The sequence below is a fragment of the Stenella coeruleoalba genome (assembly GCF_951394435.1).
Source record: "Stenella coeruleoalba genome assembly, chromosome: 8".
Classification (NCBI taxonomy): domain Eukaryota; kingdom Metazoa; phylum Chordata; class Mammalia; order Artiodactyla; family Delphinidae; genus Stenella; species Stenella coeruleoalba.
In genome coordinates, this window is record NC_137154.1 from 51,189,477 (window position 1) to 51,207,675 (window position 18,199).

At 40.2% G+C, this 18,199-nt stretch overlaps 1 protein-coding gene across 4 annotated transcripts in view; it reads right to left on the reverse strand.

Annotated features, from left to right (window-relative positions):
* The window catches only part of FAM168A (family with sequence similarity 168 member A), a 195,467-nt gene that overhangs the window by 105,295 nt on the left and 71,973 nt on the right, over positions 1–18,199 (reverse strand). The window contains exons 1-2 of one of the 4 annotated variants that reach the window (XM_079928534.1): positions 2,131–2,739; positions 1,257–1,361 (exon numbers count right to left, since the gene is read on the reverse strand). The exons of 2 other annotated variants lie outside the window; for them this stretch is intronic. The gene's annotated coding sequence lies outside the window, so the exon portion shown is untranslated. Of the gene's footprint in view, positions 1–1,256; positions 2,740–18,199 lie in introns of those variants that run through there. One more of the 4 variants, XM_079928533.1, reaches the window with a different exon arrangement.

Here is an 18,199-nt window from a genome sequence, read left to right on the forward strand (position 1 = left end):
TATTGAAAGCCTGAATGAATGAAGGAACCACTTAAATTTTTTGATACGTTTTTCTTTCTCTATCACTAGTAAGTGACAGAATCATGATCTGAACCTCTGCCTCTCTATACTCCAGGAGTGTCTATCTAGGGATATCAGAGTAGTATAAATGCCTAGAATAGAGCTACATCATTTCTTAGAGGTGATATCCAGTACCCAGCTTGGAATAATCTCTTGTGACAGACTGTATTTTCCAAAGATTGCCACAATCCCATGAAGAGGTAGAGCCTAACTCTCCTCCCAGTGAATCTGAGCTGGACTAGCCCGATCAATAGGATGCAGAGGAAGTAATGCTGTGTGACTTTCAAAGCTAAGTCAAAAATGAGCCATAAATATAGTCAACTATAGGCCATTCAGTTTTTGCCTGGCTCTTTTGGATGCTCCCCCAAAAGAAAGGGCTCCTTCATTCATTCAAGCTTTCAACAAACATTTGTTACAAATTCCTACTATGTGTCAGGCCCTAGACATTGTCTTAAGCACTGAGAATGCAATAGTGAACCACTCAGCCACTGTCCCTGTCCTCACAGAGTTTACACTCTAGAGGAGGAAAAAGATGAAGAGCAAGTGGGAAAATCTAATATATCCTATAATTATAACATGTAAGAGGTGCTCATAAAGAAGGAAACAGAGATTTTCTCAAGAATGACAAGTCAAGAAAGAACACTCCAAGGTGGTGACATTTAAATAAGCCATAACAGATGAGTAGTTAGTCATGTTGGAGGGAGGAGCAGGGAAACATTTCAGGGAAAGGAACAGCATGGGCAAAGGCACTGAAGCAGAAAAGAACTCGACATGCTTTCAGAGGAACTAAGAGACAATGAATATGGGCAGAACAGAGTGAACAAGGTGGAGAGTAGCAAAAGGACCTGAGAAGAAATTTTTGAAACAACACTGTTGGGTTAATCATAGATCAGTGAGTGTAGCATATCAGTAGATTCACCTCTCAAAATTCTAATGTAAATATTATTTTAAAGCCAGGTTTATATAAGTTCAGATGTAAAACAAAAGAACTCAAGTAGTAAGTGCTGATACTGATATTGTAAGACTAGCTGTAGTCACATAACAAGCACATTATTCAAAAATGGGAATGTTTCCAAGACAAAGGACCATATGGTTTGAAGGACTTCCTGTAATTAACCTCTTTAGAATTTCAGGGCACAGAAAGACAAAATTGACTTTCTCATTGCCTCCTTAATGGTACATTTCATAAATCATACCTGATTTGACCTAGTTTTCTTCAGCAGTCATCTCAAAATGTTTCACTGAAACCACAATCCTCTAATGGGGAGGATGATCAAGCCTGTCACCAAAGGATGCCCTGTCTAAAAAGAAACAGCTCCTTTATAGAATTCAGAACATCAAAGCAGCTCCCTAATAACCTGCCCAAAGGCTTACTCCACCCAAAGCCTTTGTCCTCTTATCACGTGTCAAGCTCACAGGAGAAAAATAAAAGATGGGTTTACACATTATTTGACACTACTATCAAACATCTATCCCTGCACCCAAAGACAACTGAAATCATCAGCTGAAAAAATATTACTGGCAATTGTTCCCAGAAAACCAATTCAGGGGCCTGGGACCTCCCAGCAAACGCTACTTTATGGCAAGGTCCTTTGGTCTAGGAGCCTATCTCTAACATTAGTTAAAACCAGCAAGTACCAAGTTATAAATGAGATAAAATTTTATTATAGAACAGTAGTTTCAGGAAATATATGTGCTATTATTTTAATAATGAGATTGATTTTAGAGTTATAATTTGAAAGGACTGATGGCTTTTTTCTGCATGTGCAACCTAGCCTATGAATGTTTATTGTGCCTCTCAAGTAAGAGCCATAAAAGGAACCCTTTGGCCCACTCTCCAGGGCAGTCTGAATAACAGCACTCTATACTCTTGTCTGTACTGTTATTGCAACACCTGTGGAACCCTCCAAAGGGATCGCTCTTTGGGATAAGAGAGCTGAGACACACCTACCCCTACCCACCTTCTGGTCAAGAGCACTTGACCAGGCTAAGGGCCCCCCTCTTCCTCTCCACTGAGCCCAGGGGTGGCAGGTGATAAAAATGAAGCTCTGTTCTCAGTTGTGCTCATACCTGGTCATGACATTTTGCTCTGGTGGTGAATAACAGCTCTTATTTTCATCTTCACAATTAGGAAATTAGTCTTCAGCTGGATAAAACAACCACAGAGCAGCCTCATCAGTAAGCAAAGAAAACCAAGGGAGCTTGCGGCTAATGCCTGTGGACAAGAATGCTATAATGGTAACAACAGTTGGGAAGGGGATAACCTAATATTTGAAGTAAACCACTAGGGCGCTGGCTCATTCTGAAGCCTTCCCTCTGGGCTTGAATCTTATAGTTGGCACATGCGAGCGAAGAGCCAAGAATGATTCTCCAGCACTAGACAATGGGGTTCCTCACTGAAAATAAAATTCTCACGCATGATGGATGAGCAATAAATCATTTGCAGAAGTGACCCAAAGAACTATCAGGGGTACAGGAAATCTGGGAACACTAGAGTTAAACAAAGATGTCAAGGAGGGAATTCTCAAGGAAGCTGAAATTGTAGCTTAGAAAGGAAGGAATCCAACCTTGCTAAAGGAGAAACAAACACCCCCCCTCCACACACACACACCCCCCACCAAAAAATGCAAAGAGAGTAGTGGAGCAGTAGATTGCATTCAAGTTCTCTGACTCCTAAGCCTAGGCTGTGACTTCCCTCTCTCATGACAGGGGTATTTTGTCAGGGGCCAGCAACAGATCTTCAAACAATAAACAAAACAAACCGAAAAATGGGTCCGTACAATTCCTATAAAAGAGCCATCCCTAGTTCATCAAAAGAAATGAAAACGGACATGGCTGTCAAGTTGGCACTTCAAAAGCAGTTTTATGGTAATTTATTACCCCAGCATCAGCTACTTAGGAACTGAGTCATTAGGACTCTTGTTTGCTATGTCAGGTACTTTGCAGTGTCCCAAATGCAGAGGCTGTAACAACCAATATAAAAAATATTGAAAGAGCTCTGTTGGGAGCACAAGTTTTCACTCATATAAACATCAGCAAACATTCCAAGGCAGGGAGAGGCAGAAAGGTCCCTGGTGAGAGTCAGAGAGCCTGAGCTGTAGGCTCAGCTTCTCTAGTTATTCATTCTAAAACTTTGGGCCCCTAAGTCTCTGGGCCTTATTTTTAAGTATGGTAATAGTTGACTTCAGATGTATAACAAAAAGCAGCAGTCCCCTACCTCACTCTGAATTTCTGCTTCTCAAAGGCAATCACTTTCAACTTTTAGCTCTTTCTCTTAGTATTTATCTCTTTATTTCAAAAAAACATGCTTATATTGCAATTTTGGGGTCAATTTTAGTCATTATTTATCATCTTTCTGTTTTGAAGGTCTGCTCTTTCATATCATGATCATCACCCCCATGACCACCCATATATACACATGTACACACACTTCTCCTTCCACCAACACAGTCACATCACAATTTTTAGTTAAATTAATATTTAGGATATGCCCATTCCATGGAATACTACTCAGCAATCAAAAAGAATGAACTATTGATATACAACCACTTGTATGGGTCTCAAGTGCATTATGCTGAGTGAAAAAAAGGTCACATACTGTATGATTCCATTTATATATTTATCTTGAAATAACAAAATTATACAAATGTTAAATAACTAGTGGTTTCCAGGAGTTAGGGATGGGGGTAGGGGGTGTTGTGCTGTGAATATAAAGGGGTAGAGTGAGGAAAATCTTTATAGTAATGGAATATTCTGTATCATGATTGCAGTGGTGGTTACACAAATCTACACATGTGATTAAATGGCACAGAACCATATACACATTGCACTAATGTCATTTTCATGGTTTTGATACTGTACTACAGTTACACAAGATCTAACCATTGGAGGAAATTGGGTAAAAGATATATAGGGTCTCTCTGTTTATCTTTGCAACTTCCTGTCAATCTATAATTATTTCAAAATAAAATGTTTTCAAAATTAATATTCATAAATCAACTATACCCCAATAAAAATTAAATAAAACATTAATATCAAGGTCTATATTATTTTCAGGGGGAATCACAACATATTTATTTAGAGGGAATATAATTCAACCTACAACAGGTTGATTTCAAATTTTAGCTATTATAAATATTGTTTTTATGAAAATTTATACAAAAGCCTTTATGTGGCTATCTGCTTTCATTTCTCTTGGGAATACACCAAGGCGTGATTACCAAAGCTTTTTAATGTTTTGTTAGCTGGAGGAACAGTATTCCAACACTTTCTTGTTTTTCTCAAGAATACTCAGGATCTATACAATGATTTTCACAGCTAAACCACATAGTGTATTATGACTACATTGTCTTCCTTGGACAACTAGAATTCTGGTCTTTCCTAGAATTAATAGTTGTCTCGTTTTTAATTTGCTTAGTTTTAATGTCCTTTTCCCCAATTCATCTCCAAATTCTCCAAAATAACTTTAAGGTTCTTTGTAATATGGTCAAACATGTCAGATAATTTACTGATGTCGTTTTGTATTTTCTTTAAAGTGGGGTCCCCAACCCCCAGGCCCTGGACCGCACAGCAGGAGGTAAGCAGCGAGCGAGGGAAGCTTCATCTGCCGCTCCCCATTGCTTGCATTACCAACTGAACCATCCTCTCCCTCCACCCCCACCCCATGTGTGGAAAAACTGTCTTCCAGGAAACTAGTCCCTGGTGCCAAAAAGGTTGGGGACCGCTGCTTTAAAGCATCTCTCTTGGAATCTCCAACCTCTCGTTCAAATCTGATAACTCTCTCTAGTCCGTAGGTCTCCTGCATAGCTGTGGTCCTGGAATACCCCTTAATCATCATTCTGGGACTTATACTCACTTTTCTATGTTAGATTCCCTTGATTCCTGGGTCCATGCCTTCCTATTTCTTTCCTATCTCATTATGGTATATCAAACTACCAAGTTGCCTGAGATAGCATACATGGGAAATAAATCTTTTTGAGATGTCTGAAAATGTCTTTTTTCCCCCTACTTTCATATTTGATTGTTAGTTTTGACTGGGTATAGAATGCTAGGTTGGAAATGATTTCTTCTCAGAATGTAAGGCAATTCCTCCACTTTCTTCTAGCTTCCAATATTGCTTTTGAGAAGTCCAATACCTTTGTATGCGACTTGTTAATTCTCTCTGGCAGCTTTTATGATATTCTCACTCTACTCAGTGTTCTGAAATTTCATAATGATGTGTTTCTTTTTTAAAATTCATTGTACTGAGTGCTTGATGGGTTTTTTTCAATATAAACATATGTGTACTTAAGTTCTGGGAAACTGCTATATTATTTCTTTGATGATTTCTGTCACTCTATGACCCCACATCTGACTATTAGGAGATCCAAAGATCTAAAGGAGAAAAACTACAGGAATTGGAGGGAATAAAATCATCAAAAATAATTATATCAATTCTCTTAAATTTAAATAACTTTTATATTTAAATAAATCTTAAAACTGATCCTCTTATTTATTTTCTACTTCTTTGTTTTAAATTCTTTACTCTGATATATTCTTTAAGTGTCAAAAACTTCTTTTTTGTTCTCTGACTATTCCTTTTTTTTAACAGAACCCTATTCTTGTTTCACTGAGGCATTATCTTCTCTGATCTGAGTTTTCTTCAAATTTTCTTTTGCTCCTACATTGTCTCTTGTGCTCTATCTCTACCCAATGCTCTCTTTTGGAGGGATGGGGGTCTTTATATCTGTTTTCATTTGTTATTCATGTTAGAGGTTTCTCTCAAACATCAGGTGATCTTTGCCTTTTCTTTCATATTTAAGAGTAAGGCACACAGAGAAACATTGTATGAGCAGCAGGGCATGTTAACTTCTAGGCTTCAATGTAACAAGAGAAAATGTCAAGCCGGTTTTTTACTGGGGAGGTTCCCAGATGTCTGTGAGTCAGTTTCTCAGCAAGGAATCCTCTAATCTCCCACCTGAGGAAAATAAACCTGACTACCTATTTCTGGGAGATAAGAACTAGATGGAGCCCTTCACTTAATCCCTGTTTTTAGAATGGCACCTCTCTTTTACTCTCAGCTAAATTTGGTATTCCCAAAGCCACGGCCTCTCTGATTTTATTTCTCTAGAGGATAAACCTCCAATGTTCTGCTGAAATAGAGAAAAGATGTGACGGTTTAATTGTTCCTTATATACCTCGGAAACTCCTGTTTTCAGCTCCACCTCTCATCCTAATATTCAAGATGCGAAGAACCTCCAATACCTAGGGCTTTCTAGAGTTTTGTATGACAAAATGCCTTTATACAGATTCACATCCCCTCTGTAGCTTTAGCTTTCTGCTTTCCCTGATCCACTAAATCATTCATCATCTGTGCCTTTCCCATCTTGTCTATTCTCTTAGTCTTTGTGAGTTAATACTAGTTTTATGCCATTTCAACGGAGTTTGTAAAAGGAGATAAAGTAAGACATACATGTTCAATCCAATTTATTTTAATCATAAGCCCCCTCATGAAGTTATTGAAAGGACAAAATACAGAATATGAAAGTTTTTGGGAAACTTATAAAGTAAAAGTTCAGTAATAGTGGTAGCAGTAGTATTCTATGTTTTTCTTTTTTTAATCTTTTTTGTTTGTTTTTATTTTGGTATGCTATTTTTCTTTTAATAGCTATTCCAATATAAAGAATTCTTCTCTTTGGGTGCTCTAGGGAAGCACCAAGCTTCATAAATAAAACATGAAAAATATTTACAGCATATATATCAAAAGGTGAATACCCTTAATATACAAAGAGCCCCCCCACCCTGCAAAATTGACGAGACAAAGAACCTAGCAGAGAGGGAGCTTCAAGATGGTGGAAGAGTAAGACGTGGAGAACACCTTCCTCCCCACAAATACATAAGAAATACATCTACATGTTAAACAACTCCTACAGAACACCTACTGAACGCTGGCAGAAGACCTCAGACCTCCCAAAAGGCAAGAAACTCCCCATGTACCTGGGTAGGGCAAAAGAAAAAACAGAGACAAAAGAATAGGGACAGGACCTGCAACAGTGGGAGGGAGCTGTGAAGGAGGAAACGTCTCCACACTCTAGAAAGGCCCTTCTCGGGCAGAGAGATTCCCGCACAGAGGATCGGTGCTGACCAGCACTCACCAGCCCGAGAGGCTTGTCTGCTCACACGCCGGGACAGGTGGGGGCTGGGAGCTGAGGCTCGGGCTTCGGTCTGATCCCAGGGAGAGGACTGGGGTTGGCTGCGTGAACACAGCCTGAAGGGGGCTAGTGCACCACAGCTAGCCGGGAGGAAGTCCGGGAAAAAGTCTGGAGCTACCAAAGAGGCAAGAGACTTTTTCTTGCCTCTTTGTTTCCTGGTGCGCGAGGAGAGGGGATTAAGAGCACTGCTTAAAGGAGCTCCTGAGACGGGCGCGAGCCGCGGCTATCAGCGCGGACCCCAGAGACAGGCATGAGACACTAAGGCTGCTGCTGCTGCAGCCACCAAGAAGCCTGCGTGCAAGCACAGGTCACTATCCACACCTCCCCTCCTGAGAACCGTGCATCCCGCCACTGCCAGGGTCCCGTGATCCAGGGACAACATCCCCGGGAGAACACACGGCGCACCTCAGGCTATTGCAATGTCACGCTAGGCTCTGCCGCCACAGGCTCGCCCTGCACTCCGTACCCCTCCCTCCCCCCGGCCTGAGTGAGCCAGAGCCCCCGAAGCAGCTGCTCCTTTAACCACGTCCTGTCTGAGCAAAGAACAGATGTCCTCAGATGACCTACAGGCAGAGGCGGGGCCAAATCCAAAGCTGAACTCCAGGAGCTATTCGAACAAAGAAGAGAAAGGGAAATCTCTCCCAGCAGCCTCAGGAGCAGCAGATTAAATCTCCACAATCAACTTGACGTACCCTGCACCTGTGGAATACCTGAATAGACAACGAATCATCCCAAATTGAGGAGGTGGACTTTGGGAGCAACGATATATATTTTTTCCTTTTTCTCTTTTTGTGAGTGTGTATTTGTATGCTTCTGTGTGTGATTTTGTGTGTATAGCTTTGCTTTTACAATTTGTCCTGGGTTTTGTCTGTCCGTTTTTTTTTTGTTTGATTTTTTTTTTGGATAGTTTTTAGTACTCATTATCATTGGTGGATTTGTCTTCTGGTTTGGTTGCTCTCTTCTTTCTTTTTTTAATTACTTAAAAAAATTTTTTAAATTATTTTTTACTTCTTATTCTAATAACTATTTTATTTTATCTTCTTTCTTTCTTTCTTTTCTTTCTCTCTCTCTCTCTCTCTTTCTTTCTTTCTTTCTTTTCTCCCTTTTATTCTGACCCATGTGAATGACAGGCTCTTGGTGCTCCAGCCAGCGGTTAGGGCTGTGCCTCTAAGGTGGGAGAGCCAAGTTCAGGACACTGGTCCACAAGAGACCTCCCAGCTCCACGTAATATCAAACGGCGAAAATCTCCCAGAGATCTCCATCTCAACGCCAAGACCCAGCTCCACTCAATGACCAGAAAGCTACAGGGCTGGACACCCTATGCCAAACAACTAGCAAGACAAGAACACAACCCCACCCATTAGCAGAGATGCTGCCTAAAATCAAAATAAGGCCACAGACACCCCAAAACACACCACCAGACGTGGACCTGCCCACCAAAAGGACAAGATCCAGCCTCATCCACCAAAACACAGGCACTAGTCCCCTCCACCAGGAAGCCTACACAATCCACTGAACCAACCTTAGCCACTGGGGGCAGACACCAAAAACAATGGGAACTATGAACCTGCAGCCTGTGAAAAGGAGACCTCAAACACAGTAAGTTAAGCAAAATGAGAAGACAGAGAAACACACAGCAGATGAAGGAGCAAGGTAAAAACCCACCAGACCTAACAAATGAAGGGGAAATAGGCAGTCTACCTGAAAAAGAATTCAGAATAATGATAGTAAAGATGACCCAAAATCTTGGAAATAAAACGCAGAAAACACAAGAAACGTTTAACAAGAACCTAGAAGAACTAAAGAGCAAACAAACAGTGAAGAACAACACAATAAATGAAATTAAAAATTCTCTAGAAGGGATCAATAGCAGAAAAACTGAGGCAGAAGAACAGATAAGAGACCTGGAAGATAAAATAGTGGAAATAAGTACTGCAGAGCAGAAGAAAGAAAAAAGATTGAAAAGAATTGAGGACAGTCTCAGAGACCTCTGGGACAACATTAAATGCACCAACATTCGAATTATAGGGGTCCCAGAAGAAGAGAAAAAGAAAGGGACTGAGAAAATATTTGAAGAGATTATAGTTGAAAACTTCCCTAATATGGGAAAGGAAATAGTAAATCAAGTCCAGGAAGCACAGAGAGTCCCATACAGGATAAATCCAAGGAGAAACACGCCAAGACACATATTAATCAAACTGTCAAAAATTAAATACAAAGAAAACATATTAAAAGCAGCAAGGGAAAAACAACAAATTACACACAAGGGAATCCCCGCAAGGTTAACAGCTGATCTTTCAGCAGAAACTCTGCAACCCAGAAGGGACTGGCAGGACATATTTAAAGTACTTTTTACAGACAAGCAAAAGCTAAGACTTCAGCACCACGAAACCAGCTTTACAACAAATGCTAAAGGAACTTCTCCAGGCAAGAAACACAAGAGAAGGAAAAGACCTACAAAAACAAACCCAAAACAATTAAGAAAATGGTAAAAGGAACATACATATCAATAATTACCTTAAATGTAAATGGATTAAATGCTCTAACCAAAAGACACAGACTGGCTGAATGGACACAAAAACAAAACTCATATATATGCTGTCTACAAGAGACCCACTTCAGACCTAGGGACACATTCAGACTGAAAGTGAGGGGATGGAAAAAGATATCCCATGCAAATGGAAATCAAAAGAAAGCTGGACTAGAAATTCTCATATAAGACAAAATAGACTTTAAAATAAACACTATTACAAGAGACAAAGAAGGACACTACATAATGATCAAGGGATCAATCCAAAAAGAAGATATAACAATTGTAAATATTTATGCACCCAACATAGGAGCACCTCAATACATAAGGCAAATACTAACAGCCATAAAAGGGGAAATCGACAGTAACACAGTCATAGTTGGGGACTTTAACACCCCACTTTCATAAATGGACAGATCATCCAAAATGAAAATAATTAAGGAAACACAAGCTTTAAATGACACATTAGAACAGATGGACTTAATTGATATTTATAGGACATTCCATCCAAAGACAACAGAATACACTTCTTCTCAAGTGCTCATGGAACATTCTCCAGGATAGATCATATCTTGGGTCACAAATCAAGCCTTGGTAAATTTAAGAAAATTAAAATCGTATCAAGTATCTTTTCTGACCTCAATGCTATAAGACTAGATATCAATTACAGGAAAAACTGTAAAAAATACAAATACATGGAGGCTAAACAATACACAATTTAATAACCAAGAGATCACTGAAGAAATCAAAGAGGAAATCAAAAAATACCTAGAAACAAATGACAATGAAACACAACAACCCAAAACCTACGGGATGCAGCAAAAGCAGTTCTAAGAGGGAAGTTTATAGCAATACAATCCTACCTTAAGAAACAAAAAACATCTCAAATAAGCAACCTAACCTTACACCTAAAGTAATTAGAGAAAGAAGAACAAAAATCCCCCAAAGTTAGCAGAAGGAAAGAAATCATAAAGATCAGATCAGAAATAAATGAAAAAGAAATGAAGGAAACAATAGCAAAGATCAATAAAACCAAAAGCTGGTTCTTTGAGAAGATAAACAAAAATGATAAACCATTAGCCAGACTCATCAAGAAAAAAAGGGAGAAGACTCAAATCAATAGAATTAGAAATGAAAAAGGAGAAGTAACAACTGACACTGCAGAAATGCAAAGGACCATGAGAAATTACTACAAGCAACTATATGCCAATAAAATAGACAACCTGGAAGAAATGGACAAATTCTTAGAAATGCACAACTGTCTGAAACTGAACTAGGAAGAAACAGAAAATATGAACAGACCAATCACAAGCACTGAAATTGAAACTGTGATTAAAAATCTTCCAACAAACAACAGCCCAGGACCAAATGGCTTCACAGACGAATTCCATCAAACAGTTAGAGAAGGGTTTCCCTGGTGGCGCAGTGGTTGGGAGTCCACCTGCCGATGCAGGGGATGCGGGTTCGTGCCCTGGTCCAGGAAGATCCCACATGCCGTGGAGTGGCTGGGCCCGTGAGCCATGGCCGCTGAGCCTGCGCATCCGGAGCCTGTGCTCCGCAACGGGAGAGGCCACAACAGTGAGAGGCCCACGAACCGCAAAAAAAACAAAAAAAACAAAAAAACAGTTAGAGAAGAGCTAACACCTATCCTTCTCAAACTCTTCCAAAATATAGCAGAGGGAGGAACATTCCCAAACTCATTCTACAAGGTCACCATCACCCTGATACCGAAACCAGACAAAGATGTCACAAAAAAAGAAAACTACAGGCCAGTATCACTGACGAACACAGATGCAAAAGTCCTCAACAACATACTAGTAAACAGATTCCAACAGCAAATTAAAAGGATCATACACCATGATCTAGTGGGGTTTATCCCAGGAATGCAAGGATTCTTCAGTATATGCAAATCAATCAATGTGATACACCATACTGGCAAATTGAACAATAAAAACTATATGATCATCTCAATAAATGCACAGAAGGCTTTCAACAAAATTCAACACCCATTTATGATAAAAACCCTCCAGAAAGTAGGCATAGAGGGAACTTACCTCAACATAATAAAGGCCATACAAGACAAACCCACAGCCAACATCGTCCTCAATGGTGAAAAACTGAAACCATTTCCACTATAATCAGGAACAAGACAAGGTTGCCCACTCTCACCACTGTTATTCAACATAGTTTTGGAGGTTTTAGCCATTGCAATCAGAGATGAAAAAGAAATAAAAAGGAATCCAAATTGGAAGAGGAAGAAGTAAAGCTGTCACTGTTTGCAGATGACATGATAGTATACATAGAAAATCCTAAAGATGCTACCACAAAACTACTAGAGCTAATCAATGCATTTGGTAAAGTAGCAGGATACAAAATTAATGCACCGAAATCTCTTGCATTCCTATACACTAATGATGAAAAATCTGAAAGTGAAATTAAGAAAACACTCCCAGGACTTCCCTTGTCACGCAGTGGTTAAGAATCCGCCTGTCAATGCAAGGGACAAGGGTTCAAGCACTGGTCTGGGAAGATCCCACATACCGCGGAGCAACTAAGCCCATGTGCCACAACTACTGAATCCTGTGCACCTAAAGCCCATGCTCCACAACAAGAGAAGCCACCACAATGAAAGTCCGCACACCACAAAGAAGAGTGGCCCCCGCTCACCACAACTAGAGAAAGCCCGCATGCAGCAACAAAGACCCAACGCAGCCAAAACTAAATAAAATTAATCAGAAAGAAAACACTCCCATTTACCATTGCAACAAAAAGAATAAAATATCTAGGAATAAACCTACCTAAGGAGACAAAAGACCTGTATACAGAAGATTATAAGACACTGATGAAAGAAGTTAAATATGATACAAACAGATGAAGAGATATACCAGGGTCTTGGATTGGAAGAATCAACATTGTGAAAATGACTATACTACCCAAAGCAATCTACAGATTCAGTGCAATCCCTGTCAAACTACCACTGGCATTTTTCACAGAACTAGAACAAAAAATTTCACAATTTGTATGGAAGCACAAAAGACCCCAAATAGCCAAAGCAATCTTGAGAAAGAAAAACGGAGCTGGAGGAATCAGGCTCCCTGACTTCAGACTATACTACAAAGCTACAGTAATCAAGACAGTATGGTACTGGCACAAAAACAGAAGTACAGATCAATGGAACAGGATAGAAAGCCCAGAGATAAACCCACGCACATATGGTCACCTTACCTTTGATAAAGGAGGCAAGAATATATATTGGAGAAAAGACAGACTCTTCAATAAGTCGTGCTGGGAAAACTGGACAGCTACATGTAAAAGAATGAAATTAGAACACTCCCTAACACCATACACAAAAATAAACTCAAAATGGATTAAAGACCTAAATATAAAGCCAGACACTATCAAACTCTTAGAGGAAAACATAGGCAGAACACTCTATGACATAAGTCACAGCAAGATCCTTTTTGACCCAACTCCTAGAGAAATGGAAACAAAAATAAACAAATGGGACCTAATGAAACTTAAAAGCTTTTGCACAGCAAAGGAAACCATAAACAAGATGAAAAGACTACCCACAGAATGGGAGAAAATATTTGCAAATGAAGCAACTGACAAAGGATTAATCTCCAAAATTTACAAGCAGCTCATGCAGATCAATATAAAAAAACAAACAACGCAATCCAAAAATGGGCAGAAGACCTAAATAGACATTTCTCCAAAGAAGATATACAGACTGCCAACAAACACATGAAAGAATGCTCAACATCATTAATCATTAGAGAAATGTAAATCAAAACTACAATGAGGGGCTTCCCTGGTGGCACAGTGGTAGAGAGTCCACCTGCCGATGCAGGGGACATGGGTTCGTGACCCGGTCCAGGAAGATCCCACATGCCGCGGAGCGGCTGTGCCCGTGAGCCATGGCCGCTGAGCCTGCGCATCCGGAACCTGTGCTCCGCAACGGGAGAGGCCACAACAGTGAGAGGCCCGCGTACCGCAAAAAAACACAAAAACTATAATGAGATATCATTCTCACACCAGTCAGAATGGCCTTCATCAAAAACTCTACAAACAGAGCTTCCCCAGTGGCACAGTGGTTGAGAGTCCGCCTGCCAACGCAGGGGACACGGGTTCATGCCCCAGTCCGGGAAGATCCCACATGCCGCGGAGCAGCTAGGCCCGTGAGCCATGGCCACTGAGCCTGCGTGTCCGGAGCCTGTGCTCCACAACAGGAGAGGCCACAACAATGAGAGGCCCGCGTACCGCAAAAAAACCCCCAAAAAACTCTACAAACAATAAATGCTGGAGAGGGTGTGGAGAAAAGGGAACCCTCTTGCATTGTTGGTGGGAATATAAGTTGATACAGCCACTATGGAGAACAGTATGGAGGTTCCTTAAAAAACTAAAAATAGAACTACCATATGACCCAGCAATCCCACTACTGGGTATATACCCTGAGAAAACCATAATTCAAAAAGAGTCATGTACCACAGTGTTCATTGTAGCTCTATTTACAATAGCCAGGACATGGAAGCAACCTAAGTGTCCATCGACAGATGAATGGATAAAGAAGTGGCACATATATACAATGGAATATTACTCAGCCATAAAAAGAAACGAAATTGAGTTATTTGTAGTGAGGTGGATGGACCTAAAGTCTGTCACACAGAGTGAAGTAAGTCAGAAAGAGAAAAACAAATACCATACGCTAACACATATATATGGAATCTAAAAAAACAAAAAAATGGTCATGAAGAACCTAGGGGCAAGACGGGAATAAAGATGCCGACCTACTAGAGAATGGACTTGAGGATATGGGGAGGGGGAAGGGTAAGCTGGGACAAAGTGGGAGAGTGGCATGAACATATATACACTACCAAATGTAAAATAGTTGGCTAGTGGGAAGCAGCCACATAGCACAGGGAGATCAGCTCGGTGCTTTGTGACCACCTAGAGGGGTGGGATAGGGAGGGTGGGAGGGAGGGAGACTCAAGAGGGAAGAGATATGGGAATATATGTATATGCAGAACTGATTCTCTTTGTTAAAAAGCAGAAACTAACATACCATTGTAAAGCAGTTATACTCCAATAAAGATGTAAAAAAAAAAAGAAAAGAAACCAGCAGAAAATGTGCAATAAATGACATAAAATTCACAGAACAACTACAAATGGCCAATAAACATGAAAAAATATTTAACTTCACTAGGGAGATGAAAATTAAAACAATAAGGTATTTTTCTCTCAACAGAAATGCAAAAATTTTAGAGAGTAATAATATCCAGTGATGACAAGGTGTGACAATATTCCCAGGGATAATCAAAAACCTAAAAATAAAATGGCCTTCTTGCTAATACTAACGCTACCATTCACTCACTATGTGACTCTGAACAAGTCATCTCCCCTCTCTGGGCCTCAATTTTCTCATCAGTTTTTTTTTAAAAAAAAAAAGAAGAAAAACTCAAATCATTAAGAGTATTTGACTTGCTTATGGAACAAAGGTGCGAAGAGAAGGGCAACACTAGCCATGAAAGAACCTTGTAAACTTCACAGCTCAATACAATCCTGTAGCATTCGTAAGAAGGAAAATCAGAGTATTCTCAAAAATAAACTGCTTATTGTTGGTTAGACATTCTATAAAATAAACCGCTAATTTTCCAAAAAACTACAGGAAGAGAGTTAAAAGGAAGAAATATAGGTTCTGTTTTTACCACATGACTTAAGCCCTCTTATCTCTGTGTTTCAGCTTCTGAAGATCTCTAAGGATTCTATAATTCTGTGACAAAAAGAGAAATGAAACCCTGTACTAAAACAGTTGGAATTTACACTCGCCAGAGTCTCTTGCCTGAAGAGGTTAAGTAGATCACGGGCCAGCTTTACGGAGATATCTAGTTTACTGGTCCATAAAACATTTTTTTACTGCCCAGCCCTCCTTCTTGGTATATACCAAAGAAACAGCAAAATAACATCATGATCACATCTCCTTAAAGACCTCTGACAAACCCGCCTTGATCTTATATACAAAACACTGACCCAGAAATACACCTACTAGGTTTTGAACCACAACTCAGACTTTGTACCCGACTTTCTCTACAGAGAGCAACTTGGAACAACAAAATCAAGACTATAGCTTAGGAAGGAAACTCTCAGGGGAAACAACTCCATAGCTCTGTCTGGAGAAATGATGGTAGGAGAAAGAACACCAGCAGATCAAGTAAAACTGTCCTTAAAGGAAATGACAAGAGCTCCCTACTGAAAGAATTAATCAACGAATATTTATTAAGCCCTGACCCATCCCACAGGAACTATGCTACCCTCAGGAATCTTTTCCTTCAGATCTCCTAAGAACAGTCATAGCCATTTATTTAGCACTTAGCTTTCACAAATACTATGTGCCAGTCACTCCACTAGACACTTCCATTTAGGTTAGCCAGTTTCTTTCTCAAACCAAACCTATTACTGAGGAATTACTGCCTCCATTTTACAGATAAATAAATTGAGGTTCACAGAAATTCACTCACCCAAAATTGTGGATCACTATTATTGTTGTTATTATGTATTACTATTCTCATTTTAATGATAAGGAAACTGAGGCTCAGACAGTATAAATAACTATTAAGTTATTAAGTAGCAAAATAGGGTTTTGCCAGGTGGTTCTGCTATTAAAGCCCATACTGGTTCTACTACATCCCCTTTCTTGTTTGATACTAAACCACAAAATGAAAGTAAGACTTCAACTCCAATGAGTATGCAGTTAAAAATAAATGACATGTATAGACTCCTTCTTCAGCTCCTTCCAAAATATAAATGTTATCATTTCTGAAAAGCAGTAAAGCAGCAGCATTTACTCCCAGGAAAGTCAAAGGGGAAGGTGACTATCCTAAGATTCCCTAGTCAATGGTAGTACAAAAGAAACCAAGGATAGATGACATTGGTCCAAGGGCTTTTCACTGTCATGATGAAATCATACTCCCACATTAGCCAATCGCAGTGGGCATCCCAATGGATAATCACAAAATAACCAGATGAATAATTTGATTAGCAAATCCTGACATCACCAGCCTCTTCCAGTGCTTTTAATGGAAAGCTTTTCCTGTAAGAGTATCTCTCCCAGGCCATCTGCAATATTCTGACCCTTGAAGCAATGAGACAGGCATCAGGGTCCCCAACTCTGCCTGGCTGATGACCTGAGAAAGGAACAACTGACACTCAACCCTAAATAACTTACTTAAAGGCTTTGTGTGTGCTGGCCCAGAAGCAAGAAACACTACCAGCCTCATAAATTTTGCTTCCTAATAATAATTAAGCAGTCTATCTAGTTTCAGGCCCCAGAAAAGGGAAGAAACCTGGAAGAGCAAGAGAAAAGAAGCTTAATGTTGCAAGGAATGCATCAGAACTCTTTTGTGAGCTGCTAGTGTGGGATTAAAAAAAATAAATAAAAAGGGGAAGAAGAAGAATACCCTGTTGCCAGATAGCAACTGCTTCACAAATCAGGTGTCTGAAGCACAGGCTCAAACTGGCTTATTCAAAAGGCCAATTACTAGCAAACACTATGATTGCAGCCTTGCAAGTGCTGCTATTTCATTCTGTTGTTACTTGCTCAGCCCCAAACAGCCAGAAACAGAAATCAGTTCCACAGGTTTCTATTGCCATCAGCTAAGAAAAACTCTGTGCTTGCCCTCATAAGCTGGGGAAAAGAGAGAGAATACCACCCTGTTCAAATTTTAAAACAGTCAAGCCTGGACTAGCTTTGCCACTTACCAGCTGTATAACTTTGGTCAAATCCCTCAGCATCAGTTTCTTTTATTTTTTTAATTAATTAATTTATTTATTTTTGGCTGTGTTGGGTCTTCGTTGCTGTGCGCAGGCTTTCTCTAGTTGTGGTGAGCGGGGGCTACTCTTCATAGTGTTGCGTGGGCTTCTCATTGTCGTGGCTTCTCTTGTTGCGGAGCATGGGCTCAAGGCATGCAGGTTTCAGTAGTTGTGGCACGTGGGCTCAGGAGTTGTGGCTTGCGAGCTCTAGAGCTAAAGCTCAGTAGTTGTGATGCATGGGCTTAGTTGCTCCACGGCATGTGGGATCTTCCTGGGTCAGGGCTTGAACCCATGTCCCTTGCATTGGCAGGCAGATTCTTAACCACTGCGCCACCAGGGAAGCCCAGCATCAGTTTCTCTCTCTGTATATGAGGATTTTTTTTTTTTTTTTTTTGGCCTCACGGCACATGGGATCTTAGTTCCCAGACCAGGGATCGAACCTGCACCCCCTACAGTGGAAGCGCAGAGTCTTAACCACCAGACCACCAGGGAAAGCCCTGTATCTGTAAAATGGGCATAATACAATGGGCTGTAGGGATGCAATGGACTAAATTGCACATGACTCTCTTAGTCTCCTTGGCCTTCTGAGGAATACCCTTGGTTACAAAGTACC